Raw genomic sequence first — 18,224 nt, forward strand, 5'->3', positions numbered from 1 at the left:
GACCATTATTATAAGAACTCAAGAAAAGGTTTAAACAGAAGAAACCATTCTTCGATGGTTATGAGGATGGGGAGGGAAGGAGAGGGGTATTCACTAACTAACTAGGTAGACAAGAATTATTTTAGGTGAAGGGAAGGATAACACATAATCCAGGGGAAGTCAGCATAACTGGACTAAACCAAAACCTAAGAAGTTTCCGGAATACAACCAAACACTTTGAGGGACAGAGTAGTAGGGGCAGGGGTCTGGGGACCATGGTTTCAGTGGACATCTGGGTCACTTGGCATAACAAAGTGTATTAAGGAAATGTTCTGCATCCCATTTTGGCAAGTGGCATCTGGGGTCTCAAAAGCTAGCAGGCGGCCATCTAAGATGCATCGATTGATCTCAACCACCTGGAGCAAAGGAGAATGAAGAACGGCAAACAAAAACTCAAGTGAGATAATAGAACTCAGAATAGAATTAGAAATCAAAGAAAAGAACCAATTCTGAAATGAAGACTAGACTAAAAGAAACCTGAGTGAATAAACATAATGACAGTGGTATGCTAGAACCAAGTGTTAAATTTTCAGGAATTTTGTAAGCAGGCATTAAACACAGCCTTTACTGAAAATTATATAAACTTACAAGTAAATAATTATCCTAAAAATAAAGGTAATACATTCAAAATTCATCACTTCCTAATTGTTTTGTTTTACTACAGTGTGTATTCTTGAAGGTTTAATGTTTGTTTTATCTACATGGTATGCTACCTTACAACTCTTCTCAAATTCTACATTCTCTCATGTCGTTTTGGTAGTGTGAAATCCAGCCATCATAGGAGTCTTTGTACCATAGAAATCAGCAAATGCTACTACTGAGAGGTTGCTTTATTGTATTGTTGATTGTCTAAGACTTAACAGAGTGATGGAGAAAATCGTGATAATGTGGATTAAACATTTGTCTTTAGCTGTTACATTGTGAATAGCACAGAAAGTTAGAAACTATTCTTCTAGTATTTGAAAACTACTATCCAATTCAGCACACAAGTTGTCCACATCATTGAGGAATGAGTGATATTCAGACATGTCTCATTTGTTTCACACTTGTCTTGTTAATATAAAAATGTCATCCAGCATTCATTATAACATTGCAGTTCATCAGTTGGAATTATAGATTGGCTACAGATATGCATTTGGCAAAAATCAACTAAAAACTTTCGTGAGAATCAATTAGCAATATGGAATTTTCTATAAGGAGTATTATATTACATATTATTTTAAATTTTTTTAATTAAAAAAAAAAGAAGACAAACCCAGTGCCATCGAGTCGATTCCGACTCATAGTGACCCTATAGGACAGAGCAGAACTGTCCAATAGGGTTTCCAAGGAGCGCCTGGTGGATTCGAACTGCTCACCCTTTGGTCAAAAATTTTAATAGCATTTTTTAGAGCAGTTTTAGATTTACAGAAATACTGTTCAGAAAGTACAGAGAGTTTCCTCATACTCCTTTCCATTCTGAACAGTTTCTCCTGTTACTAATATCTTGCACTAGTGTGGTACATTTGTTACAATTGATGAGCAGATTATAATAATACATTATTATTAACTAAAGTCCATAGTTCACATTAGGGGTTACTCTTTGTGTCGTACACTCCCATGGGTTTTGACAAATGGATAATGTCATGTGTCTAGCATTATGTCATACAGAATAGTATCAATCTGCTGTAAAAATGTCCTGTGCTCACTTACTCATCCTTCCCCTTTCCCTTGACCGTCTGGCAGCCACTCACGTTTTCACTGACTATAGTTTTGCCTTTTCCAGAATGTCATATAGTTGGAATTATAACAGTATATAGCCTTTTTGGAAACCCTGGTGGTGTAGTGGTTAAGTGCTACGGCTGCTAACCAAAGGGTCGACAGTTCGAATCCTCCAGGCGCTCCTTGGAAACTCTATGGGGCAGTTCTACTCTGTCCAATAGGGTCGCTATGAGTCAGAATCGACTCGATGGCACCGAGTTTGGGTTTTTTTTTTTTCGTTATATCCTTTTTGGACAGGCTACTTTTGCTTAGCAGTAGGCATTTAAGGTTCTTACATGTCTTTTTGTGGCTTGATAGCTCATTTTGTTTTATTGCTAAATAATACTCCATTGTATATATGTATGTACCACAATTTATCCATTCATCTGTTGAAGGATATCTTTGTTGCTTCCAGTCTTTGGGAGTTCTGAATAAAGCTGCTGTAAATATTCGTATGCAGGTTTTTATGTAGACATAAGTTTTCATCTCATTTGGGTAAATACCTAGGAGTGCAGTTGTTGAAGCAAATGGTAAGCCTATGTTTAGCTTTGTAAAAAACTGCCAGACTGTCTTCCAAAGTGGCTGTACCGTTTTGCATTCCCATCAGCAATGAATGAGAGTTCCTTTTGCTCCACATCCTTGTCAGCATTTGATATTGTCAGTGTTTTGGATTTTAACCATTCTACGAGGTGCGTTGTGGTATCTTATTTTTTTAATGGCATGCATTGGAAACCCTGGTGGCATAGTGGTTAAGTGCTACAGCTGCTAACCAAAAGGTCGGCAGTTAGAATCTGCCAGGCACCCCTTGGAAACTCTATGGGGCAGTTCTACTCTGTCCTATAGGGTCGCAATGAGTCGGAATCAACTTGATGACAATGGGTTTGGTTTTTTTTTTTTTAAATGCCATACAATTTTGAACATTTTTTCATATGCTTGTTTGCCATTTGTGTATCTTTGGTGAGGTTTCTGTTGAGATCTTTTGCCCATTTGTAATTGGGCTGTTTGTTTTCTGATTGATAAACTTTAAGAGTTCTTTGTCTATCCTGGATACAAGTCTTCCATCAGATTTGTGCTTTGCAAATATTTTCTCCTAGTTTGTAGCTTCTCTTTTCATTCTCTTACCAGTATCTTTCACAGACGGAAAGTTTTAAAGCTTAATGAAGTCCAACTTAATTTTTCTTTTGTAAATCATACTTGTGGTGGTGTATCTAAAAAATTATCTCCAAACCCAAACATCTCATAGATTTTCTCCTTGGTTACTTCTAGAAGCTGTATAGTTTTGAGTTAAATTTTATGAAAGATGTAAGTTTTGTGTCGATTCATTTTTTTTTACACATGGATGTCCAGTTTTTTTTCCAGCACCGTCTGTTGAAAAGACTCCTTTCTCCATTGGACTGCCTTTGCTCCTTTTTAAAAGATTATTTGACTGTATTTGTAGGTCTTTTTCTGGCCTCTCTGTTCTGTTGCACTCATCAGTTTGTCTGTTCCTTCACAAATACCAAACTGTTTTGATCACTGTAAGTGGGTTGTCTCTCTTCTCTTTATTGTGGTTTAGTTCAAACTTTACAAAGCAAATTAGTTTCTCGTTCAGCAATTTATACACGGGTTGTTTTGTGATATTTGTTGCAATCCCTGTGATGTGTCAACACTCTCCCCTTCTACACCTCAATGCCCCGTTTCCATTCGTACATTTTTCCTGCCCTTTCCAGCCTTCTAGTCATTGCTTTTGGGCAGGTGTTGTCCTTTTGGTCTCATATACATGATTGAACTAAGAAGCATGTTCCTCACATGTGTTATTGTTTGTTTCATAGACCTGTCAAATCTTTACCTGAAGGTGAACTTCGGGAGTGGCTTCAGCTTTGAGTTAAAAGGGTGTCTGGGAGCCATAGTCTCGGGGGGGAGGGGGTTCTTCCAGTCTCTGTCAGACCAGTAAGTCTGGTTTTTTTTGTGTGTGAATTTGATTTTTGTCCTACATTTTTCTCCCACTCTGTCTGGGACCCTCTGTTGTGATCCCTGTCAGAGTGGTTGGTGGTTGTAGCTGAGCACCATCTAGATTTTTTAGATACATCTAGTTCTTCTGGGTTCAGGCTGGTGGAGGCTGTGATTCATTAGTTCTTTGGACTAATATTTCCCTTGTGTCTTTGGTTTTCTCCATTTTCCTTTGCTCTGGATGGGATGGGACCAGTAGATGTATCTTAGATGGCCACTTGCAAGCTTTTAAGACCCCAGATGCCACTCACCAAAGTTGGATGTAGAGTGTTTTCTTTATGAACTTTGGTATGCCAGTTGACCTAGATGACCCCCAGGCCATGGTCCCTAGCCCTCAGCCCCAGTAACTTAGTCCCTCAAGGTGTTTGGATGTACCTATGAAGCTTCTGTGACTTTTCCTTGGTCAAGTTGTACTGACTTACCCTATATCGTGAACTGTTATTTCCTTTACCAAAGTTAACACTTACCTACTATCTAGTTAATGATTTTCCCTCCTCAACCCTCCTCTCCCTAGTAACAAAGATTGTTTCTTTCTGTGTGTAAACTTATTCCTGAGTTTTTATAATAGGGGTCTCATACAGTATTTGTCCTTGTGTAATTGACTTATTTCACTCAGCATGCCCTCCAGCTTCATCCATGTTGTGAGATATTTTGTGGATTCATCATTGTTCTTTATCGTTGCATAGTATTCCATTGTATGTGGAAACCCTGGTGGTGTAGTGGTTAAGAGCTACGGCTGCTAACCAAAAGGTCAACAGTTCGAATCTACCAGGAGCTCCTTGGAAACCCTATGGGGCAGTTCTATTCTGTCCCATACAGTTGTTATGAGTCGGAATTGACTCGACGGCAACATACACCATAATTTGTTTATCCATTCATTTGTTGATGTGCACTTAGGTTGTTTCCATCTTTTTGCTGTTGTGAATAATGCTGCAGTGAACATGGGCGTACATATGTCTATTTGTGTGACTGCTCTTATTTCTGTAGGATATGTTCCTAGGAGACGGATTGCTGGATCACATGGAAGTGCCATATTGTTTTCTGTCGTGGTTGGACTATTTTGCATCCCGCACAGTGCATAAGAGTTCCAGCCTCCCTGCAGCCTCTCCAACACTTGTTCCTTCCTCTTTTTTTGATTAGAGCCAGTAATGTCAGGATGAGATGTTATGTCAGTGTAGTTTTAATTTGCACTTCTCTAATGGCTAGTGTCTTTATTTTCTTAATGGTGCCCTTTGAAGCACAAAAGTTTTTAATTTTGATGAAGTCCAGTTGATCTGTTTTTTTCTTTCATTGCGTGTATTTTTGGTGTCGTATCTGAGAAGATTTTTGTCTAACCCAGGACCGCAAAGATTTATTGCTATAACCAATGTGTTCTTTCTAAGAGCTCTTACATTTAGGTCTACGAACCATTTTGAATTAATTTTTTATGTATTGTAAGGAAGGGATCCACCATCATTCTTTTGCATGTTACTATCCAATTGTACCAGCACCATTTGTTGAAAAGATGATTTTTCCCCCATTGAATTGTCATGATACTCTTGTCAAAAATCAAATGACCATAAGTGAGAGGATTTATTTCTATACTGTTTGTTCCGTTCCATTGGTCTCTATGGCTATCCTTATGCCAGTACCACCCTGTTTTGATTACTGTAGCTTTGTCATAAGTTTTGAACTCCTGAAGTGTAAGTCTTTCCAGTTCATTTTTCTTTTTCAAGATAGTTTTGGCTGTTCCTTTGGCTATCCCTTGAATTTCCATATGCATTTTAGTTTCAGCTTGTCAATTTCTGAAAAGTACGTAACTGGAATTTTGATAGGGATTGTGTTAAGTGTCAATCAATTTGTGTAATATTGCCACCTTAATAAAGTTAAGTCTTCTGACCCATGAATGTGGGATGTCTTTCCATTTACAGTGAAACCCCTGAGAGCTGGAACTACGCGGGACTGCCTTGTTTTTCCAGCCTTACAAGTTTTCTCCCTTTGACAGAGTGTACTCTAAACCACTGTTCTATCACTTGTTTTAGTGGAAAATATTTTCATTTTCCTTCTCTGACAGGTTCCTGCCTTACCCAGTTTCCAGCTTTCACAGCTTTTGCTGTATTTATATCTTTTTAAATTTCTTTTAACAATGTTGTGTAGTTTTTAGGGTACACACTTTGCACTTCTTTTGTAAACTTATCCCTAAGTATTTGTTTTTGGTATTGTATCTAAGAAGATTTTGCCTAACTGAAAATCACAAAGATTTATTCCTATGTTTTTTTCTTTGTTTGATGCTCTTGTAAAGTGGGGATGCTTTCTTAATTTCATTTTCAGATTTTTCATTGCTGTTGTTGGCTGCTGTTGAGTTGATCCCAACTCACTGCGATCCCGTGTGTGCAGAGTAGAACTGCTCCATAGGATTTTCAAGGCTGTGACCTTTTGGAAGCAGATCACCAGGCCTGTCTTCTGGAGTACCTCTGATGGGTTTGCACTGGCAACCTTTCGGCTAGTAGTTGAGCACCTAACTCTTTGCACCACCCAGGGATTGATAGCTGTAAAATGGAGATGCTGTATGTCATAAAATCGAAGGCAGTCTGTTTCTACCATTTTTTAAAATCTGAATGTCTGTTAAAATTGATATCGTATTTAAGTAACTGTGTTTTTGCTTTCTTCTTGTTGTTATTAGGTACCATCAAGTTGGTTTCAACTCATAGTGACCCTGTACATGACAGAACAAAACACTGCCTAGTCTTGCGCCATCCTCACAATTGTTGCTATGTTTGAGCCTATTGTTGGCAGCCCCTGTGTCAGTCCATGTCGTTGAGGGTCTTCCTTTTTTTCGCTGACTGCCTACTTTACCAAGTTTCTTAGCATTACTAAAAACAATGGTGCATTAATAATTGATGATGTCTTAGATTAAATAGAATACAGTAATAATTCCACATTGTGTAATTGTTTTAAATATGAAATTTAGTAATATATATGAAGTATGTAGCACATGAAAGACAATCCTTGAGTACTAGTCCTTATTCTTTTTCTTATGACAGAGTTATTATGTTAGATTTTATTGTTGTTTTATCAAGAGAGTAAGAAGTTTAGAGATATTAGGTATGCTCATGGCTCAATATTGTAAGTCCTCACCTCAAAACTTCTTGTATCTATATTGAAATGGTCATGTTTTGGCTAATAATTATTATTATCATGTCAGCTAACACTAATATAGTGTGCACTTCATGCTAGGTACTGTTCTGTTTTACATGTTGTTAGGTGTCGTCAAATTGGTTCCAACTCATAGTGACTCTGTGTACGACAGAACGAAACACTGCCGGGTCATGAGCCGTCTTCACATAATCATTGCTATGTTTGATCACATTGTTACAGCCACTGTGTCTATCCATCTTTTGAGGGTCTTCTGATTTTTTAATGGCCCTCTACTTTGCCATGCATAATGTCCTTCTCCAGGGACTGGTACCTCCTGATAACATGTCCAATTATGTGAGATGAAGCCTCGCCATACTTCTCAGGATCATCCTGGCTGTACTTCTTTCCAGACAAATCCGTTCGTTCTCCAGACAGTCCAAGGTATATTCAGTGTTCTTTGCCAACACCATAATTCAAATGCATCCGTCTTTCTTTGGTCCTTCTTATTTTTTGTCCAGCCCTCGCATGTATATGAGGCAATTGAAAACAGCATGGCTTGAATTAGGTGCACCTTAGTACTTGAGGTGACATCTTTGCTGTTTACCACTTTATAGAGGTCTTTAGCAGCAGATGTGCCCACTGCAATACTTTGTTTGATTTCCTGCCTGTTGCTTCCATGGGTGTTGATTTGTGGATCTGAGTAAAATGAAATCCTTGACAACTTCAACATTTTCTCCATTTATCATGGTGTTACCTGTTAGCCCAGCTGTGAGGATCCTTGTTTTCTTTATTTTAAGATGCAACTCATACTGAAGGCTGCAGTTTTTGATCTTCATGAGTAAGTGCTTTGCTTCAAGTTCTCTTCATTTTTAGCACCAAGGCTCTGTCATCTGCATATCACAGGTTGTCAGTGAGCCTTCCTCCAATCCTGATGCTGCATTCCTCTTCAAATAGTCCAGCCTCTTACATAATCTGCTCAACACACAGTTTGAACAAATATGGTGAAAGGACACAAACCTGACACACACTCTTCCGATATTAAACCATGGAGCGTCCTCCTGGTTTGTTAGAACAACTGCCCCTTGATCTATGTACAGGCTCCATGTGAGCACAATTGAATATACTGACATTTGCATTTTTCGCAATTTCATCCATAATTTGTTGTGATCCACATAGTTGAATGCCGTTCCATAGTCAATAGAACATAGGTAAACATCTGGTATTCTCTGCTTTCAGCCAAGATCCATTTGACATCGGCATTGATATCTCTTGTTCTACGTCCTCTTCTGAATCTGGCTTGAATTTCCAGCAGTTCCGTGTTGATGTACTGCTGCAACCATTTTTGAATTATCTTCAGCAAAATTTTACTTGCATATGATATTAATGATATTGTTTGATAATTTCCATATTCTGTTGGATTACCTTCCTTTGGAATGGTCACGAATATTGTTCCACTTGTTGAAACATCTCAATTAGTATTGTGTCAATTTCTGAAGACTTGTTTTTTGCCATTGTCTTCAGTGCAGCTTGGACTTCTTTCTTCAGCACCATCAGTTTTTGATCATAGGCTACCCCCTGAAATGGTTGAATGTCAACCAATTCTTTTTGGTATAGTGACTCTGTGTATTCCTTCCATTTTTTTTTTTTTTTGATGCTTGTGTCATTCACTACTTTGCCCATAGAACCCTTCAGTATTGTAAGTCACGGCTTGAAGCTTTTCTTCAGTTCTTTCAGCTCGAGAAATGCTGAGTGTGTTCTTCCCTTTTGGTTTTCTAACTCCAGGTCCTTATACATTTCATTATAATACTTTACTTTGTCTTCTCGAGCCATCCTTTGAAATCTGTGGTTCAGCTCTTTTACTTCATCTTTTCTTCCATTCACTTTGTCTACTCTATGTTCAAGAGCAAGTTTCAGAGTCTCCACTGAGATCCATTTTGTTCTTTTCTTTCTTTCCTCTCTTTAATGACCTTTTGCTTTTTTCATGTATGATGTCCTTGATGTCATCCCACTACTCTTCTGGTCTTTGGTTATTAATATTCAGTTCATCAAATCTGTTCTTGAGATGGTCTCTAAATTCCAGTGGGTTATACTCAAGGTTGTACTTTGGCTCTCGTGGACTTGATCTAATTTTCTTCACCTTCAACTTGAACTTGCATATGAGCAATTAATGGTCTGTTCCACAGTCAGCCCCTGGCCTCATTGTGACTGATGATATCGAGCTCTTCCGTGGTTTCTTCCCACAGATGTAGTTGATTTGATTTTTGTGTATTCCATCTGGTTAGGTTCACATGTATAGTTGCCATTTCTGTTGTTGAAAAGTATTTCCAATGAATAAGTTGTTAGTCTTGCAAAATTCTTTCATGAGATCTTTGGCATCATTTCTCTCACCAAGGCTATATCTTCCAAGCACCAATCCTTCTTTCTTTACAACTTTCACATTCTAATCACCAGTAATTATGCATCTTGATTGCATGTTTGATCAATTTCAGACTGTACAAGTTGATAAAAATTTCTAGCTTCTTCATCTTTCACATTAGTGGTTGGTGAGTAAATTTGAATAATAGTCATATTAACTGGTCTTCCTTGTTGTTGTTGTTAGGTGCCGTTGAGTCAGTTCTGACTCATAGCGACCCTAGGCACAACAGAATGAAACACTGCCTGGTCCTGTGCCATCCTTACAATCGTTGTTATTCTTGAGCTCATTGTTGCAGCCACTGTGTCAATCCACCTCGTTGAGGGTCTTCCTCTTTTCCATTGAGCCTGTACTCTGCCAAGCATGATGTCTTTCTGCAAGGACTGATCCCTCCTGACAACATGTCCAAAGTACGTAAGACGCAGTCTCACCATCCTTGCTTCCAAGGAGCATTCTGGTACTTCTTCCAAGACAGATTTGTTCGTTCTTCTGGCAGTCCATGGTATATTCAATATTCTTCGTCAACACTACAATTCAAAGGCATCAACTCTTATTCGGTCTTCCTTATTCATTGTCCAGCATTCACATGCATATGATGCAATTGAAAACGCCATGGCTTGGGTCAGGCGCACCTTAGTCTTCAGGGTGACATCTTTGCTCTTCAACACTTTGAAGAGGTCCTTTGCAGCAGATTTACCCAATGCAACGCGTCTTTTGATTTCTTAACTGCTGCTTCCATGGCTGTTGATTGTGGATCCAGGTAAAATGAAATTCTTGACAACTTCAGTCTTTTCTCCATTTATCATGATGTTGCTCATTGGTCCAGTTGTGAGGATTTTTGTTTTCTTTATGTTGAGGTGCAATCCATACTGAAAGCTGTGGTCTTTGATCTTCATCAGTAAGTGCTTCAAGTCCTTTTCACTTTCAGCAAGCCAGGTTGTGTCATCTGCATAACACAGGTTGTTAATGAGTCTTCCTCCAATCTTGATGCCTCGTTCTTCTTCATATAGTCCAGCTTCTCAGATTATTTATTCAGCATACAGATTAAATAGGTAATGGTGAAAGAATACAATATCCTTGTAGGCACATGGATATTATACTATCACTTACAGCATTGTTCTTCAGGGTAGGTCTCAAAATGTTCTTTTTGACGGTGAATGCAATGCCGTTCCTCTTCAATTTGTCATTCCCGGCATAGTAGACCATATGATTGTCCAATTCAGAATGACCAATACCAGTCCAGTTCAGCTCATTAACACCTAGGATATCAATCTTGAAGCATTCCATTTCAATTGTGGCAACTTCCAATTTTCCTAGATTCATTTTGGTACATTCCGTGTTCCAATTATTAATGGATGTTTGCAGCTGTGTCTTCTCATTTTGAGTCGTGCCACATCAGCAAATGAAGGTCCCGAAAGCTTTCCTCCATCCAAGTCATTAAGGTCGACTTTACTTTGAGAAGGCAGCTCTTTCCCAGACATGTTTGAGTGCCTTCCAACCTGAGGGACTCATCGTGTAGCACTATACCAGACAGTGTTCCGCTGCTATTCATGAGGTTTTCACTGGCCAATTTTTTTGGAAGTAGGTCGCCAGGTCCTCCTTCCTAGTCTGCCTTAGTCTGGAAACTGGTACCTGTCTACCATGGGTGACCTGGTGGTATTTGAAATACTAGTGGCATAGCTTCTGGCATCACAGCAATATGCAAGCCACCACAGTACAACAAACTGATGGATGAATGATGTCTGTTTTACATATATGCTTTAAATCCTTAAAACAACCACATAAGATAGGTTCTATTATTGTTTTTATCTTTATAGAATGAACAAACTAAGGCAGACAGGCTAATTTGCCCAGATCCTTACTACTAAACAAAGAAACAAACCAATAAAGCACAATTTGGAAAAAAAAAAAAAAAAAACGTAGCTCATGGAAGCAAAACACTCCGTCCTTGCATATATTAGCCTGGTTATCTTTGGAATAGTTACTATTTCAGATGGAAATGGAAATTTCGCAAGGTTTTCAGCCTTGACCCTGAAACTGAGTAAGGTAGAATCTGAATCAAGTGGTAAAGATTCAGCTGATAACTTATCCATTCCCCTTTGAGTGAACGTGCATTTCAGTGTCTCAAATAATATAGTCTGAGGCAATATAAAAATTGGCAAATTTTATCCTATTGGCTGCCAAATTGGAGTATATTTCTGTAACTGATGATGTAACATAAAAATGAGTTAATAGGGGCCCGGATAAAGTGGGAGAAAAAGGTAAAACAAAATTCAAATTCGCAAGAAAGACCAGACTTACTGCTCTCACAGAGACTCGAGGAACACCCAAGACTTTGGCCCCAGACACCCTTCTAACTCAGAACTGAAGCCACTCCTGAAGTTACCTTTCAGCCCAAAATTAGGCAGGCCTAAATAATAACACTCGTGAGGAATGTGCTTTTTAGATTAATCAAATATATGGGTTCAAATAGTCAACATCTGCCCCAAAACAAAGATTAGAAAAAGAAAGGGACAGGAAAACTGGACAAATGGAAACGAAGAACCCCGGGTGGAGATGGGGAGAATGCTGACACATTACGGGAATTGCAACCAGCGTCTCAAAACAATATGTGTATAAATTTCTGAATGAGAAATAAATTCGGTCTGTGAACTTTCACCTGAAGCACAATAATAATAATAATAATGGATTTTGAGTACAGAGAAATGGAATAAACTTCTTAAGACTCTATGAGAGACATTTCACTGGAGTAGAAATCAAGAGGATATAATAGCCAAAAAAAAAGTTTATTTTTTTTATTTTTTATTATAGACGAAGTAAATGGAGAGGAAAATAATGCATCTTTGGCATTTTTATTCTGAATTCAGTCTGATAATGGCAGGTTATTTTTAAAATACTCTTTCTGCCCAAGATGTAGTCTTTCCTCACCATCCAAAAAAACGTTGTTACCAACATTCTAAAGCATTTGTGCATTTGCTTCAGAAAGAGGAATTAATCCCTGGAAGAAGAACTATTTTTAGACTCCACCATAAAGAGCTATGGCAAGCTGTGGCTACTAACCAAACGGTAGGCAGTTCGAATCCACCAGCTACTCCTTGGAAATCCTACAGGGCAGTTCTACTCTGTCCTATAGGTTTGCTATGATTGGAATGGATGGCAACGGGCTTTTTTTTTTTTATAATCAAATTACAGAGTCAGTGTTTTCTCCCTAAATATTTTAATAAAAATTATATTATGATTTATGCACAAAGGTACTTAAATCTTTGTTTATGAAGGAAAAAATGAAAATACACTAAATGTACAGCTGTCAGATAGTTGTTAACTAGGTATGTTACTCTATGAAATGGCATGCTGGCTTTAAAGATAATATTTGTAAGACTTCTACTTCTGGGGATGCTGGAGTAATGGACCAGCCAAAAAAAACCAAACCCATTGCCATCGAGTCAATTCCAACTCATAGCGACCCTATAGGCCGGAATAGAGCTGCCCCACAGGGCTTCCAAGGAGTGGCTGGTGGATTTGAACTGCTGACCTTTTGGTTAGCAGCTGAGTTTGTACCAGATTTACCTTTTTGTCTAAAACAGCAAGAAAATTAGACAAAGTCGGTGAAACCATGATTTTTGAACATTGGACTACAAATGATTAAAGACTGTGAGAGAAGGGAAACAAACCAGCTGAACCTTAAAAGTGCCTTAGCTTTACTGCCTGGAAGCAGTTTCCAGGCCATAGTGCAGGGAAGGAAAACCCAAAAGAGCCTCAATCTCACTAGGTTGAGGAGATAGATTTCGGATTTTGGGGAGACCCAGGCAACTAGAATTTGTAGTGCAGAATACCAGAGAACACATTGCTGCATAGAGAGAGTTCCAGAAATCTGTAGAGTGGCCCCTTTGGCTAAATACTAATCTGTGTATGTGTGAGAGGAAACTAACTGAGGCTGGGTAAAGAAACGAGAAAACAGTAGGCCAAACAATGCCTGGAGCTGACATAGCACTGAGAATAGTTTGTATTCCTCCCAGTGAGAGTAAAAATATAAAATATGGGTCATAAGATAGAGTCCTCAGAAAAGTTTTATTTTAGTTTGTTTTTATTAGCAACTGTCCAGTTGGCCCCCAACTCATGGCAACCCCATGTACAATTGGATCAGACCATTGTGATCCATTGGGCTTTCATTGTCTGATTTTTTGGAAGTAGATTGCCAGGCCTTCGGTCTGTCTTCATCTGGAAGCTCCATTGAAACCTGTTCAGCATCATAGCAACATGCAGGCTGTCACAGACAGATGGGTGGTAACTGTGCTTGAAGTATATTGGCTGGGAATCAAACCCAGGTCTCCTGCTTGGAAGGCGAGAATTTTACCAATGAATCATCACTGCCCCAAGCTTTAGTAAAAACCCATTGCTGTTGAGTCGATTCTGACTCATAGCGACCCTATAGGTTACAGTGGAATTGCCCCATAGGGTTTCCAAGGAGCACCTGGTGAATTTGAACTGCCAACTTTTTGGTTATCAGCTGTAGCTCTTAACTGCTATGCCACCAGGGTTTCCAAGTTTTAGTAATAGGGCTAAATTAAGTCCCAGATTAAAGGGTGCTTTGCTGTTGCCCTTGCCCTAACAAAGCTTAAAAATTAGCTTCAAAATAATCGATTTTTTTTTTTTCTAGGTAACTTAACCCCTGCTAAAACAAAGCCCAACGTAATTTAAAGGAACACAACAAAATTCAGCACCCAAGAATGTAAAATTTACCATGTCTGGTTTCCAATAAAAATTTTTCAAGCACGCAAAGTATTAAGAAAATGTGACCCAACCAGGAGAAATGTAGTCAATAAAAGGATACCCAGTAATGAGATGATGATATAGTAGGCAAGGACATGAAAACAGGTATCTTAAATATAATCTACGTATTCAAGAAAGTAGAACATGACACGAGCTTGATGAGGTGTCAAAGAAGATAAAAGAGCCAAATGGAAGTTCTTGAGATGGAAAAATATCTCTGAGGTGAAAAATAAACTAGATAAGCTTAACAGCAGATTAGAGACTGCATAAAGAAAGATCAGTGAACTTGACAGAGCAAGTGCAACTATGAAGATGAAGCACAGAAACAAAAAAAAAAAAAACTAAGAAAAAACAGTGCCTCAGTGACCCATAGGAAATCTCAAGTGGCAGATCATACCTGTAATTAGAGTTCCAAAAAAAAAAAAAAGTATGGTAGAAGTTAAAAAATATTAAATACCAAAATTTTTCAAATATGGTGAAAACTCCAAACCAGGGTTTCTCAACCTTTGTGCTATTGACATTTTGGGCCAGTAATTCTTTGTTGTGGAGTGCTGTTCTGTGCCTGATAGGATATTTAGCAGTATCTCTGGCTTCTACTCACTTGATCCCAATAGCATCCTTCAGTTGTGACTTCAAACAATGGCTGCAAACATTGCCAAATTTTCTCATATTTAAACGGGGCAAAAAAATGTTCCCAGTTAAAAATCGCTGTTATAAACTCATAGGTCCAAGAAACTCAATGAACTCCAAGCAGAAGAAATGTTTTTTTTAAAAAAAAAAGCCATGTCAAATTACTTTATAATCAGATTGTTGAAAACTAGTGAAAAAGAGGGAATCTCAAAAGCAGCCAGACAAGAACGATGTGATACATACAGAGGGACAAAGATAATAATAGCAGACTTTTTTCAGAAACTATGTAAGAAGGCAATAGGATGACATCCTTTAAGCTCCAAAAGGAAAAAGCCCACTTAAGACAACTTTCAAAAAATGAAGGCAAAATTTCCTCAATATGATAAGGATGTTTATAAAAGACCCACAAGTAACATCACATTAAATGGCGAAAGACTGAAAATTTTCCTCCTAAGGTCAGGAACAGCACAATGATGCCCTCTTTCCCAGTGTACTGGAAGTTCTAGCGAGAGTGATTAGGCAAGAAAAAGAAAAGGCATCCAAATTGAAAAGGAAGAAGTAAAGCCGTCTCTATTTGCAGGTGAATGATCTTATATAAAAAATCCTAAATTATCCCAAAAAACCTAGTACAGCTAATAAATTTAGAGTTGCAGGTTATGAGATTAACACACGATAACCAGTTGTGTTCGTATATACCAACAATCTGAAAAGGAAATTAAAACAATTCCTTTTACAATAGTATCCAAAAGAATAAAGTACCTAGAAATAAATTTAATCAAGGAGGTGAAAGACTTGTACATTAAAAACTACAAACCATTGTTGAAAGAAATTAAAAATCTAAATAAGTGGAAAGACATTCCATGTTTATGGATTGAAAAACTTATGTTGTTACAAGGTCAGTACTACCCAAAGTGTTGATAGAAATTTGGCAGTGGACATTGGTCCTGGCTGCACAACATGACTGATGTAATTGATGTCACTAAATTATACATGTGAGAAACATTAAATGGGCAAATGGTGTGTTATATATATTTCAACAACAATAATAATACTAAAAATACTACCCAATGTGATCTACACATCGAATGCAATTCCTATCAAAATTCCAATAACCCTTTTAGCAGAAATGGAAAAGCCTATTCTCAAATTTGTATGGCATTACTAGGAACGCCTATATATATATATATATATATATATCCCACTGCCGTCAAGTCGGTTCCCACTCATAGTGACGCTACACAACAGAGTAGAACTGCCCTATAGGGTTTCCAAGGCTGTGATCTTTACATAAGCAGACTGCCACATCTTTCTCCCACGGAGCAGCTGGTGGGTTCGAACCGCTGCTCTTTTGGTTAGTATCCGAACATTTTAACCACTGTGCCACCAGGGCTCATATGTATATCGCCTAGAAAAAACATATATATATATATGAAGGAAGTTGGACAGCTCCCACTTTCACATTTCTAAATCAACTACAAAGCCATGATTGTTGCTAGGTGTTGTTGAATCAATTCCAACTCATAACAACCCTTTGTGCAGCAGAACGAAACACCGCCCAGTTCTGTGCCATCCTCAGAATCGTTGCTATGTGTGAGTCCATTTTTGCAGCCACTGTATCAGTCCATCTCGTTGAGGGTCATCCTCTTTTTCACTGACCCTCTGCTTTACCAACCATGATGTCCTTCTTCAGGGACTGGTCCCTCTTGATAACATGTCCAAAGTACGGGAGACGAAGTGTCACCATCCTCACTTCTAAGGAGCATTCTGGCTGTACTTCTCCTGAGACAGATTGGTTTGTTCTTCTGGCAGTCCTTGGTATATTCAGTATTCTTCACCAACACCATAATTCAGCTGCATCCGTTCTTCTTGAGTGTTCCTTATTCATTGTCCAGCTTTTGCATGCATATAAGGTGACTGAAAATACCATGGCTTGGGTCAGGCACCCCTTTAGTCCTCAAAGTGACATCTTTGCTTTTTAACATTTTAAAGAGATCTTTGGCCACAGATTTGCCCAGTGCAGTACGTCATTTGATTTCTTGACTGCTGCTTCCGTGGGCAGTGATTCTAGATACAAGTAAAATGAAATCCTTGACAACTTAAGTATTTTCTTTGTTTATCATGATGTTGTGTATTGTTCCAGTTGTGAGAATTTTTTGTTTTCTTTATGCTGAGGTGTAATCCATAGTGAAGACTGTAGTCTTTGATCTTCATCAGTAAGTGCTTCAAGTCCTGTTAATTTTCAGCTAGCAAGGTTGTGTCATCTGCATGTTGCAGGTTAATGAGTCTTCCTCCAATCCTGATGCCCCGTTCTTCTTCATATAGTCCAGTTTCTCGGCTTATGTGCACAGCATAGAGATTGAATAAGTATGGTGAAAGTATACAACCCTGACGCACACCTTTCCTGATTTTAAACCATGCAGTATCCCCTCGTTCTGTTCAAACAACAACCTCTTGATCTATGTACAGAAGCACAAGTGATCTGGAATTCTCATTCTTCTAATGTTATTCATAATTTGATATGATCCACACAGTCCAGTGCTTTTGCGTAGTCAATAAAACACAGACAGACATCTTTCTGGTATTCTTTGCTTTCAGCCCAAACCTTCCTGGCATCAGCAGTGATATCTGTTGTTCCATGTCCTCTTCTGAAACTGGCTTGAATTTCCAGCAGTTCCCTGTTGACGTACTGCTGCAACCATTTTTGAATTATTTTCAGTGTAATTTTACTGGCATGTGATTTGTCTGTCAGGTTGTGTTACGATGGTGGCTTGCATGTTGCTGTGATGCTGGAAGCTATGCCGTGGTATTGAAATACGAAATTCCAGCATGGTCACCCACAGTGGACGGGTTTTGGTGGAGCTTCCAGACTAAGACAGATTGTGAAGAAGTACCTGGGGATCTCCTTTTGAAAAAATTGGCCAGTGAAAACCTTATGAATAAGAGTGGAACACTGTCTGATATAGTGCTGGAAGATGAGCCCCTCACGTTGTGAGGCACTAGGAACACGATTGGGAAAGTCGTATTTGACTCCTCAAAGTAGAGTCAACCTCAGTGACATGGATGAAGTAGAAATTTCGGAACCTTCATTTGCTGATGTGGCATGACTCAAAATAAGTAGAAACAGCTACAAACATCCATTAATAATTGGAATGTGGAATGTACAAAGTATTAATCAAGGAAAATTGGAAGTGTCTGAAATGAAATGGAATGCATGAAGTTCAATATCCTAGTGAGCTGAAATGTACTGATGTTAGCCATTTTGAATTGGACAATCATATGGTCTACTGTGCCAGGAATGACAAATTGAAGAGAAATGGTGTAATATCCATATGCCTACTACAAAGCTACGGTAATCAAAATACTGTGGTATTGGCATGAGGAGGATAAACATATAGACCAGTGGAACAGAATTCAGAATCCAGAAATGAACCTTGAAATGTACGATCAATTGATTTTCAACAAAGGTACCAAGGTCATTCAATGGGGAAAAAATAGTATCTTTAACAAATGCTGGTAGGAGAACTAG

The 18,224-nt window shown here is 38.5% G+C and overlaps 1 protein-coding gene across 1 annotated transcript in view; it reads left to right on the forward strand.

Annotated features, from left to right (window-relative positions):
• ACBD6 (acyl-CoA binding domain containing 6) overlaps positions 1 to 18,224 on the forward strand; it is a 296,302-nt gene that overhangs the window by 71,095 nt on the left and 206,983 nt on the right. The gene's annotated exons all lie outside the window — the stretch shown is intronic.

This window comes from Loxodonta africana, chromosome 25, assembly GCF_030014295.1.
Source record: "Loxodonta africana isolate mLoxAfr1 chromosome 25, mLoxAfr1.hap2, whole genome shotgun sequence".
In the NCBI taxonomy this organism is placed as follows: domain Eukaryota; kingdom Metazoa; phylum Chordata; class Mammalia; order Proboscidea; family Elephantidae; genus Loxodonta; species Loxodonta africana.